Source organism: Chinchilla lanigera, unplaced genomic scaffold (assembly GCF_000276665.1).
Source record: "Chinchilla lanigera isolate Chin_1 unplaced genomic scaffold, ChiLan1.0 scaffold00032, whole genome shotgun sequence".
Lineage (NCBI taxonomy): Eukaryota > Metazoa > Chordata > Mammalia > Rodentia > Chinchillidae > Chinchilla > Chinchilla lanigera.
Window position 1 is genome coordinate 15,872,091 of NW_004955433.1, and position 22,213 is coordinate 15,894,303.

A 22,213-nucleotide genomic window follows, 5' to 3' on the forward strand; every position below is an offset into this window, starting at 1 on the left:
GGAGGCTGAGGCAGGAAGATCTCAAATTCAAACCCAGCTTGGGTGACTTACCAACTTAAGACCCTGTCTCAAAATAAAAAATATAAAGGGGGTTGTAGCTCAGTGCCAAGGTCCCAGGTTCATTCCCCAGTACTGCAAAATAAAGAAGCAAATTGAAAAAATTATGGTCCTGATTTGCATTAATCTGAATACTAATAAGGTTAAACATGCTTTTTTTTAGAAATCCATTCTTTGGCCTTCTATGCTTCCTGTTTTCTGAAACGCCTGTTTATGTGTTTTACCCATTTGTCTTCTGGACTATCTTTTTATTGATTTAGAGGAGTTATTTATAAATTCTGGGTACTGGGTATTTATAGATTCTGTTAATTATGTTGCAGAAATCTCAATCTCAAATCACAATCTATAGCTTGTCTTTTATTTCTCTTTGCGTAGTATATTTGGGTAATGAAAAGCTCTTAACTTTTTTTTCAAAAAAGAGTGAGTAGGCACCAAGATGTTATGTGACTTATTCAATACATAATTGTGGGGCTGGGAATATAGCTCAGTGCATAAGTGCCTGCCTGGCAAGCATAAGGTCCTGAGTTCAATTCCCAGTACCAAAAAAAAAAAGAAAGAAAATACAATTATGACTAATAACAGCTATTGTTTATTGAGAGCATCTTCTATGCTAGGCATTGTGAAAACCACTTTATATGTCATTTAACCTTCATAAAAGCCCTGAAAAGTTAATGAATGTCGTCTCTACTTTACAGAGAAAGACTCAGTGAGGTTAAGTACATGCCCAAGGGCACACAGCAACCAGATCTGTTGATTCTGAAGGGGAGGCCTTCCCCGCTTTCTGTACTGGGTTCTTAGCTGCAGAGCCGGGCCAGGGCAGCCTCTGCCCACGACACTACCGGTGCTCTCTCATTAGTCTCGCTCCTTCCAGCACCCACCATCCCATCACTCCTGCTTCTCCTGTGGATAAACTGGCCCAGGCTACACCTATGTCACATAACCATTATCTGCAATATAAATAGAACTCAGCTTTCTGTTTCAAAACACATTCATGTCATTTCTGAGATTGCAAGTTGCTATTTTTGAAAAGTTATTTTGCGTGGCATTTCGCCTCAGCGGCCCTTGGCCTGTTTAATCTGGGTATCTCAATTGGCAGAACACTAAGCAGCCCTTGGGTTTGATTGTGTGGCTAATCTACAGCTCTGGCTGTTGCCAGAACTCCTTGCCTCCCTCTGTCTCCACCCCCACTTCCTTGCTCAAAACAAAATGAGGAACGGCTGATGTTTGGCTTGGAGGTAGGGACATTTGCCAAAAGACGAGCCCACAGGGTTCAACCAGTTCTCCGCAGGGCAGGGCTGACTGGCTCTGGCCTCTTCTGTGGATTTCACTGGGAGCAGAAATAAATTCCACTCACTCAGCCATCCGTTTGCCCCTTTAGTGAGGTTCTGTCTTACGCCAGTGCCAGGGCAGGGGGCCCATGCTCGTAGTAGAATGGCTAACCACCCCTCCTGCTCTCGTGGAGTTTCCATTCTACGCGGTGAGACAGACAGTAAAGCAGCTTGCAATGAGTGAATTAAAAAGGATGTGTGAAGGGGAACCACTGGAAGGACCTTTAGATAATGAGTTCAGGGATAGTTTCTCTGAGGAAGGATGCAGAGCTGGCTGGGAAAAGAGTCCAGGGAAGGACGTTGTCCAGAGTAGCAAGTGCCAAGGTACTGGGGCCAGAAAAAGTGAGAAGCCTGTGGCTTGGCCTGTTCTGAGGACTGAATGCAGGCCCGGATAGCAGGGGCATTGACAAGAGTGACAGGTGAGGTGTGAGGAAGGAAGCAAGGACCAGACACTTTGGGGGGTGAACACAACAAGAGCTGATGGTCAGGGAGGTGGAGTTGCCGTGGGATCATCAGAAGCACGAGCCCTGCAGGAGTCATATATATGCCCTTGAGAGCCTGTGGAGGGACACCTTTTCAAGTCAGGCTGTGTGTATCAGAATGGGCCTCCACGGCAGTAACATTGAAACAAAAACCCACAGTAGTAGTTCACAAAGTGTAGCACCCAGACCAGCGCCACCAGTGCATTTTATCATCCTACCAGTTCTAGTGCTGTATCCCAGACCCACTGAACCCCCAGAACACAAAGCTGAGGACTTGCTCGATAGCAAATGCTCCGTTAATAGACCCAAACTGCAAGCTGTCCTGTTTCGCAAAGTGCCTGGGTCAAGATGCACAGATCTGTGTGGTGGGGCAAACCAGCCAGCGGCCCTGCCCACCCTAGCATGGAATGAGGACATGGCCCAGCTCCCATGGGTTTAGCTGACTTCAAAGTGAAAAAGGAGAAACAGAAACTCTTTTCTCCAGCTCTGCCAGGTGAAACTTCACACTTGGCCTCCACATGCCCTGGGGTAAGGTGTGAAAGGAATTTGCATTCCCCTGCAGCAAGCGAGAAGCCTTTAAACTAGTTTTGAGTTATGAGGCAAAAAAAGAAAGGAGAAGGGAAAGTAGGTTATGTTCAACCGCAGTTAACTCAAGACCAGCTGTAGAGGATGTTACTAAATTATCTGCTAAGAAAACCCACTTTGGGGCTGAGAATAAACCTGAGACTCCATCCAGCCCCCCGGGGTCCTTTTGAAAAGAAAGTTCTCTGCCTGAGAACAGCCGCTCACAGTACACAGCCACCTCCACAGCTTCGCTGAGCAGCAGGCCTCGACATTTTAATTGCTCTGATAGAAACAAGTTAATGGGGCTTTAATAAAAATAGAACCCAAATAGGCGTTCAGTCCCCTGGTTTTGCAGCACTGCTAGAATTCCAACTCTGCAGGTGTCAGTGGAAATGACCTTTTGATCAACATTTGAGAGCGCCAGCACAAAGCTGTAGAATGCTATCAATTACAGCCTGGTTTGTTGTGGATCTTAGGGGAACCAGCACAAATCACACCCCCAAATCACTGCGGGCAGTAGAAGTTTGGGGTGAGGGTGGGGGTTCCTATAGGCCCTTCTGTTCTGCCTTCCAGTGGTATAACTGGTGGACTCCATCAACTGCTCCTCAAGCCAAGTTGAAGCATTAAAAATTTTAAATAAGGTGTCAGTTTTTAATCTCAGTGGTAGTTTCTGGACAAGATTATTTTGTAGAGACCCAGGCTCTAGGGGGAGAGCCCTGAGTTCAAATCCTAGCTTTGCCATTTTAGAGTTGCATGACTTGGGTCATACAGTCTACCTACCTTTACATGCATTGGGTCTTTTTTTTTTTGGTTTTTCTCCGGTACCGGGAACCGAACTCACGACCTTGCGCTTGCCAGGCAGGCGCTTTTGCCGCTGAGCTAAATCCCCAGCCCTGCATTTGGTCTTATATATTCTGTTCTGTAACCTCCCATTTCACCTAGCAAACTGTCTTCTCAGAGATCTACCTACCTTGTTTTTATTTTTATTTTTAATAGCCTTATCATGGAGATACTAACTACTCACCTTGAAGGGTTTGAGTTTATACATTTTCACAAGGCTGTAATTGCTATTACTATATTTACATTCTGACTCCTGTGCAAGGATTTCTGTAGAATGCACTAGTAGAATAGAATTGATGGCATAAAGGATACAACATTTTGGTGGCTACTACTTAATTATCTTCCCAGAGGCTGCTTTTTCCTAAAAGAAAAGAAAATATTTAATTACAAAAGTAACTCATATTTTTATAAACAGATAAACATAACCAGAAATGAAGTTTACAACGTCCATTAATTCATTAATGGAAATGACAAGTGTTAACCATAGAGTCTGTTTGAGACCTTTAATGGTACATAAATGTACATATGAATTTCTTATCAAAATGTAGTTATAACAGATTTTCAGTAATAACATGCTTTTTATAGTTAACTATGTATTACAAAGATCTTGAAAAGATTCTCCTATGGTGACATTCTAGGTTGTCAACACGATTTGGAGCAGAAAGAGAAAAGCCTATGTGAAAAAAAGGAAGGGAGCCTAAAAAATTATTTTAATATTGTGCTATAGATGTTATTGATACCCCATGAATTTGTTTATGTAGAATTATTCTACAACTCTGGTTCCTAGATGTCTTTGAGAATCTGATAAATCTGACCTCCCTATGTATAAACACACCATTTGTTTATAACTTCAGGGGTCCATTTCCTCCTCCCTAAGATATTCAGGCAAAAATCCATGGTTGGAGCAGGAAGTATGTAACCCATTTGAGCAGAAATGGTGATAAAGGAGAAGTGAATCTTGGTACAGAGTTGAGGCTGGTGGGTGTGCCTGTTAAGGGCGGGGGTGCGTCAAAGAGAAGCCCTGACATAGTGAAATGTCATCCACACCTTCCCAGCGCTCCCATTGGTTGCTTCACTTGTCAGCACTATGTCACTGATCACCTACTGTGTACAGGCCCCGGGCCAGGTGCTGAAAGAGGATACAAAGAAATACACGGGGAGGAGCTGCCAGTTCTGCGGGGGAGGGAGGGACATTTTGCACCAAGACAGCCTTGGCTAAGCGCCCCACAAGGCTTCCCTCCTCCAAGTTAGTGCTTATCAGTGGGTTCTTCTCCCCCTTTCCTTCCTTCTTCGGTTCATTCTCTCTTCCTCCTTCTTTCCCTCTTTCCTTCCTTCATTCTTTTCTGCAGATGGTACAGTTATATCATTATAAAATGGGAGTTGATATCATAGATAATTCTTCCTGGTAACTGTACCACAGTTTATTTTCCTTTTTCAGCAGAAATAATAAATGTTTGTTGAAAAGAAAAACAGTATAAGGCCAGGTCCTCACCATTTTCATGTTCCACCCTGCTGATGTATTCACTGTTAACAACTTAATGTTTACTTTGTAGATAAAGACATTTTTTCCATGCACACATATATTTCTATTGTAGTTTTTATACAAAAAAAGGAAATATAAACTTCTGTTTAGTTTACTGTTGTAGTCCCAGCTTCTGGCATCTGTAGGCATAGACAATATTTGCTGAAAATATGAATTATGAATTTCTAAAATTTGTGTCTCATTTAAAACTATAGCATGGCTGGGGATATAGTTCAGTGGCACAATGCCTGCCTGGCAAGCACAGGGTCATGAGTTCGATTCCAGGTACCAGAAAAAAAGAGAAAAAAGAAAAAGAAAAAAATTTGGGAGGCTGAGGCAGGAGGATTGTTGCAAGGCCAGCCTGGGCTACAAAGTGAGCTCAAGGCCAGCCTGAACCGCATAGGGAGACCCTGTCTCAAAAAAGACAAAAAACAAAAAACAAAAAAAAAAAACCACAGCATGGACATCCACATCATTTGCCTCATTCTTATGGCTCTGTGGAATTCCAGAACTGGTTGCTTTGCTGTTCATCTAAAATCTGCAGTTGGTTGTTAGGCTGACTGCGTTCAGTGTTTGAAGTCTTTGCATCCACATCCTTGCACCTGTACCCTTCTGCATTTCTGGAAGACAGCGTGATAACAGATTACCAGCCTCTCACCAGTGCCCACATCCTAATCCTCGGCGCCTGTGCATTTGTTCGTTTACGTGGCAAGAGGGACTTGCAGGTGTGATTTGGTTAAGGCTCTTGAGATGGGAGATTATCCTGGATTACGGAGCAGGCTCAGTATAATCAGGAGGGCTCTTGAAGGAGGGAGGCAGGAGGGGCGCAGTCAGGCGTGCGATGAGCAAGGAGAGAGTAAGGAGGAGATGTGACGGCAGAAGCAGAGGGGCTGGAGTCGCCTTGCTGGAAGGAGCCACAGCCAAGGAATGCAGGGGGCCTTGAGAAGCTGACAGTGAAGAAGTGGCTTCTCCCGGGGGCCTCCAGAAGGAGTGCTGAAATTTCACATTTCATTCTCCTGCCTTCCACAGTGAAAGGCAGGTTCACCCTCGCACAGGGCAAAACTCAATCCCCATTTGTTGAATGAAAAACATACAAAAAACAAATCCACCCTACAGTCTGCTTACAAATTTAAGTCAAGTCATGACGAGGGTAAATAAAAATGATAGCTAAGATTTAATAAACCATTAATATTTTTTTGAAAACTCAAGTTCTATTCCACTTTTTAAAATATAAAATAATTTTGTGAATATAATCATTAGCCTGGATCTTGTTTCCTCTTTTTTGCATAGAGTTCTACTCATGTTCTGAGGAGTCTATTTGTGAGTGGCTTTAATTAGTTCATAAACATTCATTTAACAAATTCCTAAAGACAGACTTTCTGAGGTTTTGCCTTAAGATTGTATTCAAGTTATTGAATGAACTTGATTTTTTTTTTTTTTTTGGCCTTTTTGAGACAGGGTCTCGCTATGCAGTTCAGGCTGGCCTTGAGCTTACTTTGTAGTCCAGGCTGGTCTTGAACTCACAAGGATCCTCCTGCCTCAGCCTCCCGAGTGCTGGGATATAGTCGTTTGCCACCACGCCTGGTGAACTTGATTTTTAAGGGCAAATTTTTCCTCTTATTTTATTATTAGAATTATACATACTTTTGTAAATTAAAAATACAAGATACCCAGCACTCGGGAGGCTGAGGCAGGAGGATCATTGTGAGTTCAAGACCAGCCTGGGCTACAAAATGAGCTCAAGGCCAGCCTGAACTGCATAGCGAGACCCTGTCTCAAAAAAGAGAAAAAACAAGGTAAGTATAAAGAAGAGACTAAAAGTATCCTTAAAATCTGCCACCCTAGCTGGGTGTGGCGGAGTAATCTACTGTAATCCTAGTACTCAGGCTGAGCAGAAGGCCAACCTGGGCCGCTTAGTGAAACTCTGTTTCAAAACAAAAAAAAAACAAACAAAAAAAAAGGTAAAAAGGGCTGGGTATATACCTCAAGGGTAGAGCATCCCTGGGTTTAATCCTCAGTGCTAGGGTGAGGAATGGGGGGATGCACTACCCAGACAGGACCACTCTTAGCATTCAGTAACCCAAATGCACCAACAGCGTAAGCTGCCTCTTCTTACAGTGATCCAGTATGTTCGATTTTTCAGGATTTTGGGTGAGCCTTCTGCACACACCCTACACCCTGCCTGACTGCTGACTATGGGGACACAGAATGCTAAGACCTTGCCTTGGTGAGCAGATAGTCTGATCATCAATCACAGCTCTCAGTTCCAAAATCCACAGGGCTACATTCAAAGAAGAAAAGAAAGATGGGAAAATTTCTGCAGAGTAATCACTGCAGTGAACAAGTTTAAAAGTTATACTCAAATTTTGAAAACCAGATTATTACATTAACAAAAGGGAACACACTAGACCCAGCAGAGCTGTTTCCAAATGTCTTTTTAGAATAATTAACTCTAGGCAGCAGGGATTGAGTACATTCACTGCAAGTGGGAAGCAGCAGTAGGACTGCAAATTGGAGGGCAGCCCTGGGTGTGCAGAAAGCGGGGTTGGGGCAGGGACTGTCCCAGGAAGCCAGGCGCTTCTCCCATCGGGAGGAGGCTCTTCCGCACGGTGGTTAGGAGCTTGAGCTTGGAGACCGAGGCTAGAGGCTTTGCACCATCACCGATCAGCTGTGACATTGCCAGGAAATTTCTTATCTTCCTCATGCTTGGCTTTCTCACCTATAAAATGTAGATAAACTGAGACTGGACAGGGGAATCACAAGTTTGAGTTCCACACGGGCAACTTAGTGAGGCCCTGTCTCAAAATTTAAAAAGTAAAAATAAATAAAGAGGGCTAGGCCTGGGCTTCGTGGTGCACACCTGTAATCCCAGCACTCAGGAGGCTGAGGCAGGGAGATCATCACAAGTCTGAGACCAGCCTGGGCTACAAAGTGAGCTCAAGGCCAGTCTGAACTGCATAGCGAGACCCTGTCTCAAAAACAAAATAATAATAATAATAATAATAATAATAATTTTAAAAAAGGGCTGGGAATGTAGCTCAGTGGTAGAGCACCCTTGGGCTCCATCCCCAGTACCACAAAAGAGCGTGGGATATAACCTAAATTCCCATTTGATAGGATTGTGGTGACAAATACACAGAACATTTTAGTCGGTTAGTGATCCATGGAAATATCCCAGGCCTGTGAGAGGTTATTGCGGTGGCCCCTTTGATGAGAGATGGAGGAGGGGCAGGAGTGTGTTCGTTCATGAGGGCCACAGTTGATTCTGGAGTAGGATGGCACTGAGCGAGGTCACTGGAATGGTTTAGAAGCTTAGAGCCAGATTCTTGCTGATTGACCCCAGGTGAGAAATCACACACTGCTGTTTGCAGCTTGCAGCTTACAAAGCTGGCTTCCAGAGCCTCTGAAGGAGCGACTGCTCCCGGTAAACTACCAGAGTAGCTATTGTTGGAGTAACGCTGCCTGACAAACCACTCCCCCTCACTCTTTCCCCACCCCCCCTCACTCTTTCCCCACCCCTAACATATACCCAGCACCCACTGGTGCAGCACTGTATTGGATCCAATGATGAGGATGCTGGCACCGGGGGCTCGTGGCTTCCTGTACACTCGGGACACAGATGCCTCTTCATCCCATTGCCAGCAGGGTGGGCCCTTCAAGGCCAGGTCCTGGGAGGGGTTTTTTGCAGATCTGGCTATGCCTCCAGGGAGGGGCATCTGCAAAACAAATGTCAGTTGTCCTGGTTCCAGCAGCCGTGCTGGTGATTGGAAACGTAGAGCCCAGCGATGCTCACTCAGAGGCAGCAGGAGACGTTGAGGTTTGAGGAAACTTGTTCCTCCAATTCCCAGCGTCTTCAGATGAAGGAGAAGGAACATGGAGACATGGCTCTGGAAGTCCAGGACTCGTTCCAGGGGCTTTGGGAACAGTCTCCAGCAGAGTGCTTAGTCTCTGTTTTCTGCGGAGGGCCCGGGCAGTGAAGCCACTAGGGAACTGAATTAAAGACACAGATTCTCTTATGCCATCTGTCACTCCTCCCCAGCCAGGGTCCCAGGATCAGGGCTCAGGGGGCTTTGTAAGCCACAAGGTCTCCTGGTGATTCTGAGAACCTCCAACCCCTCACTCAGGACTTGGGAATGTGGAGCTTGAAATTCAGGGAGGAGAAAGAGATGCCTGTTCTCTGGATTTCTGTGCTAACAATTGCCAAATGCCTTAAATTCCAGGAAAATGGGGAGAGTTCAACCCAAAGGGCAATTTCTGTGATTACTTAAGAGTTTTCATTTCATTTTCCAGTTTTAAGCAACTGCTACATTCAGCTGTTGCCCACTGTATGGGTGTGGATACTGAGATGAAGGGATCCAGCTACTGCATACAGGCCAAGCAATTCTGCTTCTTTTCTGCGTTTACTGTCCCTCCGGCCCGGTGCTGATGGCTTTACACACACTCATTTGATCCTCAGAATGACTTGATGAGGGGAAGAGGAGGAAAATGATGCACAGAGAGGTTAAGCAACTTGCTTGGTGTCGCAGGTCAGGGGTGCTGCTCCCAACCCTAACTTAGATTTAAGCATCTCTTTCCAACTCCTCTGGCTGAGAGGGAAGGAGAAGAGGATCCCACTGGTAACACTTTCAGCTATGAGACCACGGGCAACACAAATGTGTTGAGCAGTGAGTCCTCAGATCCCCTCTCACACAGAACATGCACACGCCTCCTCCCCACCCTCTATGCCCAAGCACCCACTGGGCAAGGGCGGGGGTGGGCTTGGACTTCGCTGCTGCTGCTTCCCCGGGAAAGTCAGGAGCCTGCGGAATATGGCAGCTGGCTTGGCGAGGAGGGAACCATGCTCGCAAGGTGGTTCTTGTGGGTGGGAAGTGGGGACAGACTGTGCCGCACACCAGGAGAGCTGTGGGGATGCGGGAGAGGAGAGAGCAGAGAATGGGGGTGGGGGAAGGAGCTGCCCTTGGTCCTCGCCGGGGGACACAGTGAGGTCACAGTTTCTGGCGGGCAGCATCTGGATGCCTGCAGGAGGCGAGTAATAGGTCATAAATAATGCAGCAGGTTAGCAGGGAGCAGCTGCAGAAGAGAGCTACCTCGGCTGGGAGGCGGGAGACTGGGAAGGAAGCTTGCCCTTGCCTGGAGGGCTGGGTGCCCCCTTGGGAGTTCCACTTCCACAGTGTCACTCAGAGCACCCATCCTAGCAACCAGCCACTCAGGACAACAAGCAGGATGAGAATGTACTGACAACAGGAAGCCTTGCCCAAAGGTGAGGCAGTGTTATGGGGACAGAAAAATTATTTTTCCTTCTCTGCCTGGTGCCTTGTAAATTTGACTGACAAAGAAAAAAAATAAAATAAAACGGCCTGGTGGTGATGCAAGCCTGTAATCCCAGCACACTGGGAGGCTGAGGCAGAAAGATCCAGAGTTTGAGCCCACCCTGGGTAACAGTAGTGACTTAGTGAGACCCCATCTCAAAATAAAATAATTAAAATTTTCTGGGATGTAGCTCAGTGCAGAGGCCCTGGGTTCAATCTCCAGTACCAAAGAGAGCAAGTCATTCATATATGCATCTTGCAAGCCTAGGCAAATACTCACTGAAGAATAAGTCAAAGGGGTCGGTCAGACTCCGGATTATAGAGCATCCGACAACCAATTTTTAGAGAAGGACAAAAAAAGGGAAAGGACTTAGAGTCTGTAGGAGACAAGTTGTAGGAAGGTAAATGTTGGGGAAACAGTGAAGGATGAGGCAGTTAGTACAGCCTGTGTGGACTCCTTGGTGTCCTCTCTGGGTGCGAAGCGTGTAGGGTTGTTTCCATTCACCAGCTTCTGTCCTTCCTGGTGGTGGGGAGGAGGGGGCACCTTCACAAATGTTCATCCTGCTTTTACAAATGTTCACCTTCACAAATGTTCACCCGGCAGATGAGGAGGGGGTAGACAGCTTTTTGTGTACGTGTTTATTCTCAGTTGTGGTTGGCTCTAGCTAATCTATATGCCAAAGCGCCATATTTGGAGCTGGCATATTGTAGCATTATTGTGGAACTGTTATTAGAATTTATGTACCATCCAGAAAGGTAGTGGAGCACTGTGGTCAAGAACAGAGACTCCGGAGCCACACTGCTTTGTTCACACTGGGTTACTAGCTGTGTGAGTAGGCAAGGGCCTCACTTTTCGTATCTGTGAAATAGGGATGGTGAGAGGCCCCATGACGTGGGGCTGTTATGAGAAATGAGCGGGTTAAGGACGCTCACACTGGGAACAGAACCCATGGCTTAGTCACTTATCCTTCACTAGGACAAAACACCCGACACTCACAGCTTAATATAGGAGAAGTTTATTTTGGCTCGAGGTTTCAGTCCACGGTCAGCAGGCTCCAAGGCAGAAATAGGATGGCAGAGGGCCCCTGTGGAAGGAAAGGTGCTCAGCCCATGGCAGCCAGGAGGCAGAGAGAGGAGGGGCAAGCCAGGGATAAGAGGACACCCACCAGCCAGAGATATAGCTCAGTGGCACAAGCGCCTACCTGGCAAGCGCAGAGTCCTGAGTTTGATTCCTGGTACCAAAAAAAAAAAAAAATATACACCCACCCTTCCAGGTCACACCCTCAGGGACCCACCTCCGGACCAAATGTGAGTCAGCGATAGCGCCACCCCATGATCCAATCGCCTTTCAAAACCCCACCTCTCCACATACGAGTCTTTAGGGGGACATTCTAGACCTAAACCATAATAATCCGGCCAGTGGAGAAGTATACAGCAGGAAGCTATTCCCTCCCTTGACACATTGGCACCATCACAGAGCTTACATGATGAGCTGTTGGGCTGGTTTTATAGACGGCTGAGGATCTATCTGGCAGTGTTAGCTGTAATGACTATAAAGACAGCATGTGTGGCACCCAAAGATGGCATACAGGCCAGGGGCGGTGGCAGGATGCTGATGTCCGCCTGCCCGGCGTCTCTGCTTACTTACCAGCATGTGGGTCCCTCCCCTGGAAAGCCCTCCAGATTCTTCTGGGAATGATGGAGGGATGCTGCTCACATCCAGACACCCAGGGAAGGGCCAGGGCGGTGACACACCTCTTCCAGCTCCGCCCCACCTCCCAGCAGCCCATTCCCCTACGAACGCATCAGTGCGTCAGTCAGTCCACTGATGAGTGTGTCACCCCCATCTTCTGATCACTTCCAAAGCCCCTCCTCTGAACATGTGAGACTTGTGGGACATTCTAGAGCTAAACCATAGCAGTTATCCTGGTTTATTTGGGCTTCCCAACCCAGCCCAAATCACCAACAAGTTAATGACTCGGATTTAGGGCCAAACTCTGACCCATCCCAAAATCTATCAACTAGGCCTCTGGTGTTAAAATGCAAAACATAAAAATCACTTTTTCTCATGTCTGTCCTGATAGTAGAGGAGGTGTTTGTAGCCATAATCCGAACCAGCCATCAGTTAATAAGTGGCTACCACATGTGAGATGGGATCCTTTGGCACTGGGGATGGGCACTTATGTTAGATTTTTACTGTGGCTATAAAAAAAATTCGCACATGAGTGGCTTAAAACAGCATACATTTAAAAAATAGTTCTGGAGATCCTAAGCCTGAAATGGGCCTCACTGGGCTCACCCTCATGTCAAAAGGGCTGTGACCCCTTTAAGGTTCCAGGGGAGAATCCATGCCTTTTCCAGCTTCTGGAGGCTGCCTGCCTGCCGTGGCCTGTGGACCTTTCCTGTCTCTTCACAGCCAGCAACGCTGGTAGCCAAGTCCTTCTCGTGCTGCCATCTCTCTCATTCCACTCTTGCTTCCCTCCACTTCTACGGAGTGTTTACATCATTCCCACCCAGGTGATCCTGGATAATCTATTTTATGTTTTGGGGTTTTTTTTGGTCTTTTTGAGATAGGGTCTCACTATGTAGTTCAGGCTGGCTTTGAGCTCAATTTGGAGCCCAGGCTGGTCTCGAACTTGCAGCAATCCTCCTGTCTCAGCCTCCTGAGTGCTGGGAGTATAGGCATGTGCCACCATGCCCAGCTAATCTATTTTAAAGTCAGTTGATTAGTAACTTTCATTTCCTACTGCTAAATAACATAACTGCTATGGTTTAGCTCTAGAATGTCCCACAAAAGTCTCACGTGTTCAGAGGAGGAGCTTTGGAAGTGATCAGAAGATGGGGGTGATGCACTGATGCGTTCATAGGGACATGGGCTGCTGGGAGGTGGGGCAGAGTTGGAAGAGGTGTGTCACCCGGGCTGTGCCTCTGGAGGAGTCTCCTTCCCTGGCCCTTCCCTCTCTGCTTCCTGGTTGTCTTGAAGTGAGGAGCATTCCTCCACCATTCCCTGCCTATGATGTTTCTGCCTTGGAGACAGCCAACAATGGACTGAATTCCCCAAAACCATAAGCCACATTAAACCTTTAACCTCCTTTAAGTTGTGGGTGTCAGGTATTTTGTCCCAGTAGCAGGAACATGAATAATGCAACAACATATTCATAAGTTCCAAGAATTAGGACTTGGGCTTTTGAGGCTGGCAGGCATTATTCTGCCTAATAGAGGTACTAATACAGTATTTATTGCCCATGCTGTGCCAAGCCTGCATTGACAATTTACAAATATTCACTCATTCATTCATTTCTTCAACAAATGCTGGTGAGGGGGTTCCCCCCTACTAAGCTCATACTAAGTACCAGGCCCACTGCTGGGTCTGAATAGTGAAAAAGACAGTTTCTAGGACTGGGGATATAGCCCAGTGGCATCAGTGATAGAGTGCTTACCCAGCATGTGCAAGGCTCTGGGTTCAATCCCCAGTATGGGGTTGAGGGTACGGTACACAAGCCCTGCCCTCAGGAAGCTCACTGTCTAGGACAGAGATAGATCTGTGTCCAGACACTGCTATTTAACACGAAAGAAGCTGAGCCCTTCACTTCTGTGTATTTTCTTTGTGTATAAAGTCAGAAAAATAAAGCCACAGCTAGCTTTGTAAGTGCTGAAAGAGTTAAATTAGCTATATGTGTAGGGAATGCCTTCAGCATGATGCCTGGCATAGTTGGTGGTAAACCGTTGCTATGATCAGTCATGCTACTGAAGGGGCACACAAAGAAGGGGAATCGGGGGATCAGGGAGGCTGGTGAGGCCTAAACTGACAGCCAGGAGATGAGCAGAATTAGCCAAGGGAAGTGTGGGAAGAGGAAGGAAGGGAAACCAGGGCAGAGAAAATGTACACACAAAGGCTGTGCGGCGAGCAGCCCCCTCAATCCTCATGACACCCCAAAGCCCCATCAGGTCTCTCCCTGCCATATCCGTGAATTATGCTCCCTCCCCCGACTGGAAACCACCGGCCATGCTGCCTTCTCAGCACCCAGTTCTAAGGTGGCTGGATGCGACACTGTACCACCAAGCTCAGCACAAAGATCCTTCCTGCCCCGACACTTTGTAGCTGGAAACGTGCAGTTCATTGTTCTGATAGCCACTAATCGATGGGCTTCAGGAGATACCATTGGCTGAGGGCCGGGGCTCCTCAGGTGTCAGCTCACTCACTCCTCAGCTTTATGATCAGACCCATTTGAGAGATGAAGACATTCTGCAAAGTCAGGAAACTTTCCCAAGGCTACCTAGGTAGTAGATGGTAGAACCCAGGGTTGTCCAACCCTGGGCCATGAAGCCTGCACAAGCCAACAGTCTGAGCCTTTGATGCTCAGCTGTGTCCGAAGGTAGGAGAGAGCAGGATGGAATGAGATAGCATTTTAAAAGACTAGCTGGTCTACCCTGGAGTCAAGGAAAAGATGAGACCCAGAGCCTGAGGCAAGAAACATGCCAGAGGCCAGAGCACTTTTATTTTTATGTCTTTTTGAGACGGTCTCGCTGTGCAGTTCAGGCAGGCAGTGAGCTCACTTTGTAGCCCAGGCTGGCCTCGAACTCACAAAGATCCTCCTGCCTCAGCCTCCCAAGTGCTGGGATTACAGGCGTGCACTGCCACACCCAGCCAGAGCACTTATTAAAAAGAGCAGATGCCCTTTTTCCCCAGCATAGTTGCAATAGCAGTAAGGTCCAAGAAAACAAAGGACAAATTGGCTTAGATACCCAAGAGAGGAGTCCAGACCATGTCTTTCCACCCTCTGCAGAGCCTAGTCCTTCCCCATGATCATGGACTTCTGACCCAGGTCTGCTGCAGGAGCCAGAGGGCACCGCTTAGTTCATCTGTTCGTTGATTAGAGACAAAGCTGTGCTGACAGTAACACCCTGGTGGCTGCTGGCCCCTTCACCTTCAAGGTCAGCAATACCAGGCCAAGTGTCTCCTTTTAGGGAGCACTGAGCTGTCGTGATGTCCAGCCTAACTTCTTTTGTGAAATCATGGTGACCACAGATGATGATGGGTGGGGCGGCAAATAAATGATTGAACAGCAAGGTGTTAACTCAGCAGGCTTAGGGTGCTCAAACCCTGCCTATTCCAAGGAAAGAACTGGGCTGGGATATAGCTCAGTGGTGCAGGTGCCTGCCTGGCAAACGAAAGGTCCCGAGTTCAATTCCTGGTACCAAAGCAAAACAAACCAAAGAAAGAACTGTCCCTTTAAAACAACCTCCTTACCTTGGACTATCCTACCTGATGACTGTTTTTGTATTTAGGAGGCCTTGGGCCACACTGAATCAATTGGGCTTCTGGGGGCCTGGAGAATGAGTAGCTAAGGTGAGTTTGATGGGTGCTACTTGCCTATATGAATGACACTCCCCCCCCCCATAAAAACCCTCAATACCAAGGCCTGTGTAAGCTTTCCTGGCTGCTCGTACTTTGCATGTATTGCCATACATTGCTGCTGGAACAATCAGTGTGTCCCTGTGTGACTCCCCTGGGAGGAGATAGTTGTAGGCTTGTACCTGGTATCTATTGGGCTTTGTTCACACACCTTGTCTTTACTGATTGTGTGTGTGTGCGCGTGTGTGTGCGCGTGCGCATGTGTGTGTATGTGTGTGTATGTGTGTGTGTGTGTGTGTGTGTGTGTGTGTAGTTCAGGCTGGCCTTATGTATGGCAATCTTCCTGCCTCAGCTTGCTGAGTGCTGGGATTACAAGCATGTACCCCATGCCTGGCTCTCATTTTTTACCTGTATTATTTCACTACAATAAAAACTAAATATAATGCCTTTCCTGAGTGCTGAGGGTCCATCTAGCAAGTCACCAAGCCTAAGGGCGGCTTTGGAGGCCCTCAGCACAGGATCCAAAGTCAGGTCTTCAGTTTCTATTGCAGGTGCTCCTTGATTTACAAGGCAGTTACATCCTTACAACCCGTAAGTTGCAAATCTCATACATGAGCTGGAAATGTAGTTAAGACACCTGACCCACCGAACATCTGAGCTTAGCAGCACAGTGCATTGTAGGGTATTTGTGGTTTTCCTTCATGATCATGCTGCCAACCGGGAGCTGTGGCTCACTGCCACTACCCAGAATCTCAAGAGAGTTTTAAACTGCCCCATTGCCAACCAGAAAGAGATCAAAATTCAAAGCTCAAAGTATGGTTTCTTCTGAATGTATATCGCTTTCACCCTACTGAACATCAAAACATCATGTGTCAAATCATTATAGGTTGGGGACGGTATTTGGAACTTGATTGAAACCTCTGATTCAGCCGGGGATATAGCTCAATGGCATAAGCATCTGCCTGGCAAGCGCAAGGTCCTAAGTTCGATTCCCAGTACCAAGCAAAAAGAAACCTCTGATTCAAGCCAAGCCCACTGTCATGTTGCTGAAGACACTGTTGGGACACTGTAGCCCTTGAGAAGGTGTCTTGCGGTCCTCCAGCCATAGGACCAAATCCACCCAAAGTCTGGGGAGTAGCACAGGCCCAGGTCTGTGGGAAGAGTTAGTTCAGGCCCAGGGTGGGGCTGGCCAGTGACCCTACAGCCAGACAAAGGGAGGCTGATGAGTGGCCTTACAAAGTCAACCAAGAGATGTGTGCAGAGACAAGCAAGTCTTTCCAAGAAGCCTGAGCCTGCAGAAAGGTAGGCTGGCTCCTTAGCATCTCAGGACACAGGCTCCTCTGGATTTGTGATTTCTCTGTGGGATGGAGAATGGCCTTTCTCTTCTAAGAGGAAATAGCTTTTTCTCTGTTTTCTGCCAGATTTGTAACTGCCAGGAACTCCGATTTCTCTGGTCCCACAGGGGCAGTGGTAACTCTGATCAATGCCTCAAGCACATGCTCAGGCCAGTGGGAGCAAAGAGATGGAAAAAAGTCTGGATGGCCACTGGCCAACCACCACGGGGCGGGGGGAGGGGGGTAGCTTTTCATAGACCAAACCTACCTTTCAGGGGAAATGGAGGCAAAGACACCTTAGCCTTGCTCCTTGTGACACAGTGTTGATTTTAAAACATTAGCTTCTGGGGCTGGGGATTTAGCTCAGCGGCAAAAGCGGCTGCCTGGCAAGCGCAAGGTCGTGAGTTCAGTTCCCGGTACTGGAGAAAAAAAACAAAACAAAAAACAAAAACAAAAACAAAAAATTAAAAAAAAAAAAGATAAAACATTAGCTTCTGAGACTGAAGACAAATAGTTCATTCCCAGACCTGCCTCAGATTTTCTTTTACTTTTTTTTTTTTTTGGTTTTTCTCCTGTACCGGGAATCAATCTCACAACCTTGCACTTGCCAGGCAGGTGCTTTTACCGCTGAGCTAAATCCCCAGCCCTTCTTTTACTTTTTTTTTTTTTGTCTTTTTGAGACAGGGTCTCACTATGCAGTTCAGGCTGGCCTTGAGCTCATTTTGGAGCCCAGGCTGGTCTCAAACTTGCAATGATCCTCCTGCCTCAGCCTCCTGAGTGCTGGGATTAAGAAGAGAAGAGTGCTAGGGAAGAAGAGAAGCCAGAAGATGAAAGGGGAGTAAAAAGTGATCAAGATGTGATATGTAATATGTGCCAGTTCCCCAAGATGAATGTAATTGTGCTGTGTTACAAACATATTCCATTTTTTTAATGGAAGGAAAGAATGAAAGATAAGGAGGTTGGCACAAACGGAAGGTGGGGACTGGTGAAACTGCACCCCTTCCCTTGGATTCCCCCCCACAGAACCTGTACAGGTATGAAGACAATCAGGAGTTAAGAAGGCACTCGCCTCCTCCTGAGGATGCATGGGCTGGTGTTGGTGGAAGGATGCAGACCACATAACCCGAGGAGGAGAGGCTGCAGGGTGACCTCATACAGTCAGCCAGGAGATGTGTGCAAATACAAGCAAGTCTTCCCAGTAGATTGCTTGCAACATTGTTTCCAGTAAGGAAAAAAAACAGACACATTAGAAATACTCAACAATGTGAGATTAGCTGAGAAAACCCTGAGGTACCCATGCAATAAAGACAGTGCTGCGATTATACTGCAGAAGAATCATTTTATCAGGGCAAATGTAAAGTGCTAAAGGCCATGGCCCACCCCCAATATTTTCACTGGACTGGAGTTAAGAGTGACTTTTATTTTCTCTGTGCAGCTTATAAATCTGGAGTACTGGGTTTAAGTAACTCTTTTAATTAAAAAAAAAAATAGTATCAGACCCACCTCTTGCCTTGACCCAGGGCTAACTAGGGCTTCCCATGACTAGCAGTTTCCTGGGGAGACAGAAGGCATTTGGAGGGAATCTGCTGCCTCCTGGGTTGGGGAGGAAATAGTAGAGCGTCTGGAGTTACCTGGAGAGCACTTATGGGAGAAAGGAGGGGGCAGTACAGCCAGGGAGTCGTCAGCCATGGCCTAATAACAGGCAGCAGATAATCTGTTGGCCGGGGGAACTTCAGAGCCAGGCTGAAGCCAGGCGTTCATTCCTGCGCACTCCCTCGAGAGGCTTCCTTCCCATCTGCTCCTGCACATCCAGCTTTCTCCACCTCAAGTCAGGAGCCACTGAAGCAGAAGGGGGGGCGCAGGGACTGCCATGTGCTCAGCTCTGTGCCTCCTTGAACTCAGCACAGGGCTGGACTGGCCAGTGTAGCACAGATGGATGGATGGATGGATGGATGGATGGATGGACAGACGGATGGATGAATGGACAGATGCACAGATAAGTGGATAGAACTCTCCTTCCATCACCCCATCTCCCATCTCCATCTGTTGACCTTCCATCTCTCTGCAGGCTCAGATACCACTTCCTCCAGGAAGCCCTTGCTGAGTCCTCCAAACCTCCACTGTGCTCCACATTAACCTCAATTACACATCTTAACAGTGTGCTATGGGGCTCTGAGCTGGTTCTGTCCATCAGTGCGTGAATAGTAAAGACAAGGTCACTGTCCTGACCAGCTCTGACCCTCAGCTGACTCTCCAGACAGGGCTCAGCACCTAGAAGGTACTGAATCAATACCAGGAAAGAGAAGAAAGGATCTTCTCTTCTCCCCCTGAGGCCGGCTGGCTCTTGCTTAGTGAGTGGGGAGTGGTAGTGGGCAGGGGGAGTAGTTCCTGCCTCCTTTCTGTCTGCTAAATTTCATGGCCCCAGGCGCCTCTCTGCCCCCAAACCCATCGATAGTTCTCTTCACTTGCTCCCAGTCACAGTCACAAGGGGACCATAGAGGGATGGTGACTCAGCCCAATTCATCACCACAATGGAAAAACCCAGTCACCTGTCCTCCTGGCAGCAGGACCGGAGCTGCCTCTGCATCTGGAAGGGCAGCAAGCCACACTGTTCTCAAGGTCCTTTTGTCTTTCACCTGCTGAAAAAAACTAAGGATTCAAGCATGAAGAAGTATCACGGGTTGACACTGAGGATTTATGGTGCGGGGTGAATCTAAGAGACCAGAGACTTGTGTCTCTCCACGCTAGGCTCCAAGCTGTGCCCATGCACACCAGCTCACAGCAGTTCCACAAGCCCTTTGTTACCTGAAGTGGGCACTGGTCACTCTTTTGGCCACCAGCATCCACCATGCCCTTCCTATGGGGCAGAGGCCACCTCTCACTAGAGAACTGGAAACACCTCTTCCAGCCTCCCTTGCAGCTTTTGTAGTGGATGTGACGGGCTCCTCCCAACAGATGCCCCCTCTGGACTGTGAGAAACCGGTGGCACAAGCAAGCCAAGACTGCCAGGAAGCCATTCTGGTGAGGGTGGTGACAGTGGCAGCACTACCACCACTGATTTTGGAGTCACCTGGTGTCCAGACAGCAGTGTCCAGTGTCCTTGTCCATGGGCAGCGCTGACTGCAATGTCCATGCCCAGGAACGGGAATGGTGATCTGAACACCGGACAAATTCTCTAGCTCCTGAGATCCTGAGAATGCCCAATCTCCTTTTAACAAAGCCCTTCTCTGGTTAAGTGAGCCAAAGTGGGCTTCACTTCCATGCAGCTAGCACCATGCCTGATAAATTAGCACACTATACCAACAGGAGAAGAAAGGGTCTTCATCTCCAGCCTAAGTACAGGCCAGCCAATCTTCCCCTGCCCATTTTGCAAAGCAGTGACTCGTGAAGCATCTTTCAAGAACTAAGAACAAGGCAGGAGCGTTTCTTGGAGGGCCCTTAACCTAGGCAATAGCTTGGCCTTTGCAGTGTTCTGCTTTTCTGTGTTGAAAACCCCACCATTCCCACTCCCAACAGTATGTGTGCTCCCCTGGGAGCTGCAGAGGAAGCTAGACCCTGGCAACAGGAACCAAGACCTCAAGCTTCCAGTGACTCAGCAGTAACCTGTTCTGCCTGGCGTGACTGACCCCTCCCGAAGGGACCAGGCTGCTCCTTCTCGCCACACCCCGAGCTTGACGCAATAGCTATTTCTTCATCACCCAGTAAGTCTCCACTTGCAGGGGTTCAAATCTGAAATCTGACCCACCAGAATGCTCACTTGGGGTTCATGAATTATCTGAGCCAAGTGGACTGTCTGCATAGTTCAAGGCCATTGCAGGTGCTCCTGCTCACCCCGACAGACATGCCATAGTGTTAAGAGTTCTTGGGCGGCCTTTTAGATCCTCTGGGGGAATTCAGATGGATTATTTTACTAGAAGATGAACAGTTTTCTCCAATAATTAAGTCTGAAATGATTGAAAAGGGTAGAACTCTGGAAAGTCTGAAAGAATCTCTAAAGCAATCATGACAATTTCATCCTCGTAATAAAAGTGATTTAAACGACATGTGTAGGACTATACTAGTTTAATTCTTACTGAAACCTTCTGAAATCAGCATCACCCCGATATCAGAGTATGACATGGAAACTCAGAGGGGTAACTTGCCAGATACCACCCAGCCAGAAAACTGTGGGCTTCAGCCTGTGCTTTTAAGGACTGCGTCCTGATTTCTATGCCCAGAACCACAGCCTAGTAGAAGGAAGAAGCCCCATAGATGCAGGCGCGCCCTGTTCTCGCCCCTCGATCCTCGATCCTCGATCCTCGATCCTCGATCCTCGTACAAAGGAAGACCTTGAGGTAGGGATCTCCCCGAGGTGAGGAAGCCAAGCTTGCTGACTCCTACGTGGTTGGTATCCGGCCCCTCACGCAGCACAAAGCTGTAACCCAAGCAGCAATGCGCACCCCATATGGGGCCACCAAAATCTTACCAGCCTCCTCACCTGGCAGGTAGGTTCACTGCTGCCACGGGCAGCTGCCCTGAAGCTCAACAAAAGCCAGGACCTCACGCCAGACCAAAGAGAGGGAAGGTGGGACAGGTTCCTCTTAACCTCTCCTCTCACTGCCAACCCTCAACTTCCAAGATGACCCGGTCCAACACTTCCCTCTGCACAAAAAGGCAGGAATCCAGGGGGAGGCAGAGCCCCACCCAAAGTCAGCTGGAGCTCGCATTTTAAGCTGTCTGACCTAAAGAAATATTTTGGGGTTATCAGAGTTTCACACTTCCTAGGGAGGGGCTGCATCCAGGGCCTGTGGCCCTCGCTCTTGGGGGTCTGACAAGGGGCGGCAGGGCGAACCAGAGGAAGACATCTGCCTACCCCCTTTCTCACTCAGATCGTGGCCAGTGAATTGGGAGAACGGGACCTGGCCGTGCTCTAAGCGGGACCCTCCAGGCTGCGAGAGAACACCTTGGCAGGAGGCAGCACGACTTCCTCAAGGAAACCCTAGGGCTCTGAAAACGACATGGGGAGGACGATGCCCCAGGGGACTTCGGTTTTTCCCGACCCCCAGGACTTTTCTCCAGCGGTTCCTAGGCGGCCGGGCGGAGGGTGGGGTCCAGCGCAGGGGCAGGTAGAGGCGCGGCGGGGTGGGGAAGGCCCTACAGAGCCGAGGAGACCTCGGGAGTTCACGCAGACTGAGGCGGGGGGCTGCCCCTCCCCGAGAGCCCGAAGCCGCGCGGCTGCAGAAGCACCGGAGGGCGGGAACGGCCCTCCCGGCTGAGCCCCGGTGGCCCGACCCTCGCTCGGGCGCCGCGGGAGGGGAGGAGCGGGCTGGGAGGTGTGCAGACCGCCCAGGTCTCCGCTGGGTCTTCGCGTCGCGGCGCCCCGCTGTCTCCGGCCCCGCGACCCCGAGCTCTGCCCGCGGCAGAAGCGAGCAGCCAGGCGAC